This window comes from Anser anser (genome assembly GCF_964211835.1).
Source record: "Anser anser genome assembly, chromosome: 2".
Classification (NCBI taxonomy): Eukaryota; Metazoa; Chordata; class Aves; order Anseriformes; family Anatidae; genus Anser; species Anser anser.
In genome coordinates this window covers 11,418,969-11,423,930 of record NC_139721.1, presented here as the reverse complement: position 1 = coordinate 11,423,930, position 4,962 = coordinate 11,418,969, and the positions used below count along the sequence as shown (strand labels likewise).

At 41.3% G+C, this 4,962-nt stretch overlaps 1 long non-coding RNA gene across 1 annotated transcript; it reads left to right on the top strand.

Annotated features, from left to right (window-relative positions):
* Positions 1-859: 859 nt before the first annotated feature.
* LOC310895174 lies at positions 860-4,730 on the top strand. The gene is made up of 3 exons (XR_014580505.1): positions 860-1,183; positions 1,396-1,647; positions 3,975-4,730. It is a non-coding gene; the product is annotated as an uncharacterized lncRNA (long non-coding RNA).
* The last annotated feature ends 232 nt before the right edge of the window (positions 4,731-4,962 follow it).

Genomic DNA, 4,962 nt, shown 5'->3' with positions numbered 1-4,962 from the left:
TGCTCAGGCAGATGTGACCTGGTAAGGGCAGATAATTTGAATTGCATAGCTGGTGGTACTGCCTCCATGGTCTGAGTCTCCACAGATTTTGAAACACAGGGTATAGTCTTTGGCATGAGTGAATTACAAAAATGGCACATCTGAGGTAGTTACCAATACTGACACATGGCCTTGTGGTCTCCTTACTGTGAGTAAGGAGAGGCTAATGAGCTCATGTGTCTCTGTGACAGGTTGCTCTTGTTTCTTCCAGTGTAAATCATCGTGGTCTTTTATTACCTCCATTGTTAGTTTTGCCCAGTTGCTTAGATTTGTTTTGTTCCCCTAGGCTTTGGTACTGTTGTCTGCATCATTTTCTGTCAGCAGCAGATTTTGCCACTAAACAGTTCCCAAAATCAAAATCCATAACCTTTCCAGGGAAGGGGCAGGAGGAGAAAGTCAGATACAATATGTGCATTTAAAGGCTATGGTACTATGTGAGAAAACTTCCTGACAAAGCTACATTAGGAGAAACAAAGAGAGAAGACTACAAACTAGCTTTTCTCCCATGCCAAGAGACTTGCTAGCAAGTCACAGGTGGTCACAGCAGGAGCATGGGAAGAGCATGATTATGACGGGATGTGGTGACAGCTTGTGTGCACTTGCACATTTCACCTGCTTGTTTTTTCCCAGCTGTTCTTAAAATATTTTACACAGCTTTCTATTTTGTTCAGGTAGAGTGCAAATTGGGAATCACCAGAGTGCAAAGCCCACTTTGACTGCTTGACTGTGCTTTACTAAACCTCCTACTGTCCTTTACTTTGAACTTGGTCCCCCTAGGGGAAGCTGGCCTTGCTGCAGTAATCCTTTCTCATGGCACGGACCTACTGAAGTGACTCGTGAGGGTATTCAGTGAAGATCATCGATCTGAGAGTGCTCCCTTCAAATTGTAAATACTCCAAACTGCTGGCTTGCTTCTCCTCAGGAGAAAGAAAACAGGTGTTTTTCACGTGAGAAATGAGCTGGCAACTAACCTCTTATTAGAGGACACTTGTTGCTTGTTGGAGCTGGTCACCTGAGAATGAGAGCTGTGCTTGTGTGTTGGGCAGAAGCGTCTCTAGTTGCTCTGTTGGATATTCCATGAGGAGAGGAAGGAATCTCCTTCAACTCTGCATATGGATATTCTGAAGCATAAAATGGAATAAAGGCATTTTGTCTTGAATGCAAGGGTCCTTGAGGGTTTAATAGAGCAGAAGCCTGGAAGTACTTGTCCTGCAATGAATGTGCAACTGCTTTTGCAGAGTCACCTGGTTTGCTTACGCAGGACAAGAAGTAGCCTCTATCCTGTAATCTTGCTCATAAAACAGACCAAAATTCATCTTCAAATGCCTTTTTTTTTTTTTTTTTTTTTTTTTACAGGGGAAGGAGGACATTTGCCACTGTTACTCCTCTCGCTGATGTGCTCCTGGAGGGACTGCATACCCAGACTGGTGTGGAGGCGGAAGTGTGTTAAGTTGCAGGGGAGCACGAGGGGAAGAAGCAGCTGGACCACAGATTCCAGTCTGGAAGGGTTGGGAGGAGGGAGAAGACTGTATGCATGGCTCAGACTCTCTGTGTTGGCTTTTGGTTGTCCATGTTCTGAACCCAGCCAGTGGACTGCCTCTGCCACAGGTGAGGAGTTTGCTTGGATCTGGCAGGCCTACCTAACTTTGCAAATCCAGAAATGCTCTTTTGTAGACTAACTCATCTTCCAACACACCACCAAGAGCAATAAGTAAATACCTCTGGGTCTGTTTTGGGTCTCTCTGCATCATATTTCCAAAACAAGAATACAGCCAGGGCCACTCTGTGTTAATGCTGTTTTTAGCTATGTTTTAGAGTAACTAGCTGTGCAGGATCTGAGCCTTTTGGTTGCTGTGTGTTGTTATGTGAAGGTAAGGAGTGAGCTGCTGGGTTGGCCTAGCTGAGTGCTAGGGTATGTTGTAGAGAGGCTCTAACCACTCAGCAGCAGCCAGCAGGACCAAGTGAAGAGAATAAACCTGGCTAAACATCCTTTGTGGAGATCCTACTGGATTTCCTAACTTCCTTTAAAATACTTATCAGTTTTCCCACTATCTAGGTCACTCCAGCCCACTTCATGACTGTGAATAACAAAATGATGTTCTTTAGTTTTGTTTTCCAACACCACCCCTGTCAGGGTACCAGTCCAGACACAAATTGAGCCCTATAAAAGTAACTAAGATATGAAGCATCCACAGTTTCTGCTGTTTAGGTTTGCGTCTGAACTGCACTTCTGAAAATGATGATGAGATAAAAAAGAAAAGCACCCAAAACTTCAGCAACTTTTAAAATATCTTCACATTTATCTCTTTGCACACAATTTCTGCCGAAGCTAATGAGGTTAGTATCCTGAAGGAGTGTTGTGATACATAATGGCAGTGCTCTGAGATCCTTAAATGGAAAATGGTAGAGAAACGGTCAGTTGTGTAATTTTTCTAAAAGACATAAACAGGGAGGGAAATTACAGTATAAGTGTGCCCTGACAAGAGTGGGAAATAATCCTTCAATGTGCAATGATTGGGCCGTCTGTAAGATATGGTGTAAAAATGCTTATTAGCAATACGTTTCAAAAGACCTCTCATTTGAATTGCTTTGCAATATAAAGAACTTGATAAGTTGTTAAAGGAATAAAGAATATTCTGCGCAGGCTTCACTAATTATGCCTAACTGTAAGTTTTAACTGAGCAAGGAGCTCCATCTGCTTCAACAATACGATTTATGATACTGTAGCTTGGCATCCTCTGAACAGTGAAATGCAGTAGCATATGTAAATACTTCCTAATTATGCACAGCACTGGGAATTCACAGATGGGTAACACAGCCATCTACCAAAGACCTGCTACCTATAAATTCTCCTTGAAACAGTCTTGTATTGCAATGGATTCTGGTAGCTTTGGGAATGGATTGTAAAGGTTCCATTATCTAAATTGGGTTGCAGGCATGGGTGGGCTTGAGCTTGCTTTTATAGGAGGATGTATTGCAGGTGATGGCATGAAGTACTGAACAGCACTGCAGAATACCACTGCTACCCTATTGCTGCTAAAGCAATGTTTGCTTTGTGGTGATGGAAATAGGAATTTACGCAGATGCAGTAGTGCTGTGCTTAGAGAAAGAAGCCAATTTAACAGGCCTATTCCTTTCTCCTGTAATAAGATGAAATATCAATGAGCTTAGCACTCGGTTGGCTGTCAGATATTCTTGAGGTAATTAGGGCTGAGTGCAGAAGTTGGGTTAATATCAGTGAGTCTGGGCAGCCAGTTTGTCGTGTAGTGAATAGGAAATAGTACAACTGGAATTCAGAACCCTTCTGAATCAAAGCCTTCTCAGCAGTCTTAACTTCAGAGACTGTTATCATTTAGTCTGACTAAATCTATTATTTGAGTAATATCACTGCAAAAGTATAGCTGAATGCAAAGCATTTTTTTTTCTTTTTAGTGCAGCCTAAAGGATCACAGTATTTTGGAAAATCCTGGTACTTAGAATAAAAATCTAAAAAGCTAAAAGATTTAAAAGAAAAATCTAAAACTCTGAAAGGATTTTGAAAATCCTGGGCCTTAGAAGAGTTCATCAAATTTCAGTGTTATTTTCCAGCAACAATACAGGAATGACTTTACGTACAGATCAGCTTGTTAATGCTTGGATTTTAAAGAGATGACTGTGTTGACTAAGAGGTGATAGTAACATAGAGATAGAAGGTAAAGATGCAAACTGCGTTCCCCTCCTTTATCTTTTGAAGAATGGTAAGGGGTTGAGTTTAGGACTTCTATGATCTGTTAAATGTGTAAGAAAACCTTCAATAAACATAGCAAGAATAAACAACGGAGGATTTTTTGTTCTGAAGTGCAATAAGGAAGCTTTGTCACCGTGATATGACATAACAGCATTTACAGTGCACCTGCCAGTGGATGCCTGTTAACTGGAACTCTCTGGTTGTTTAGGAATGAGTTTGTGTGATCAAGCCCTTGCTCCACTGTCTGAGGGGCAGACAGCTTCAAAACTTGCTTGCAAACCCCTTGGTGACTGCAGTAACTGCAATCAGTTCTCAATCTTAAGCCCTGAGGACCTGACCAAGACAAACTAAGACAGAACTATAAGCACAACTACACAGTTAAAGGTTCTGCCTCCTATCTTTGTCACTGGCCAGTAACAAATACTTAGAGAAAGTATTCAAGTAGAAAAACCATATTCAAGGAGTTTCTGCTTCTGGTCATTTGTGTTCAATTGTTTCTCTCTGAATCTTTCTCATTCCTGTATGAACTTGATTACAATACACCATATTCTGTGGCAATGAGTTGTATAATTTAATTATAGCATTGTCTGTGTTTCTTTGGGGTGGACAACTTTTTGTTTATTCTGAAGTGGTCACCTGGTAACTTTGTTAGGTGATTCTAAATTTTGTATTGTAAAAAACAGTGGGTAGCCTTCATTTTTTTTCGTCTTCACGCCAACTGTGATGGTATAGATGTGTATTCTACTTTCTGCCCAGTGGTTTCTTTCATAAGTTGAAGAATCTAAGTCTAATCGATTTTTCCATGGAGCTTCATAGTGTGAATAAATCAAATTCTGTGGATGCTGAGTGGAAACCATGAGTCCATTCTCTTCATTTGGCCCCTTAAAATGGGGAGGAAATTCAGTCAACTTCTGCTACCCCATGCGGGACTTTTGAAAGGTGTTGTGTCTTTGCAGCTTTTTAATTAGGGCAGCTATTATTTTCAGGAATTAATTAACCTGTTCACATATGGTGCAATGCTTTGACTCTCACCAAGGATAAATTGCCACTGGCCCAGCCTGGAGCATGGGACAGAACCGTCTTGTCTACAAGACCTCCACTAGCAGCAGGAATTATTACAATATAAATAAGAAGGGCTAAGCAATGCCAGTATATCTTTCCCAGAGGGTATTAAATTTCTCCCCTGGCTTTCAGGG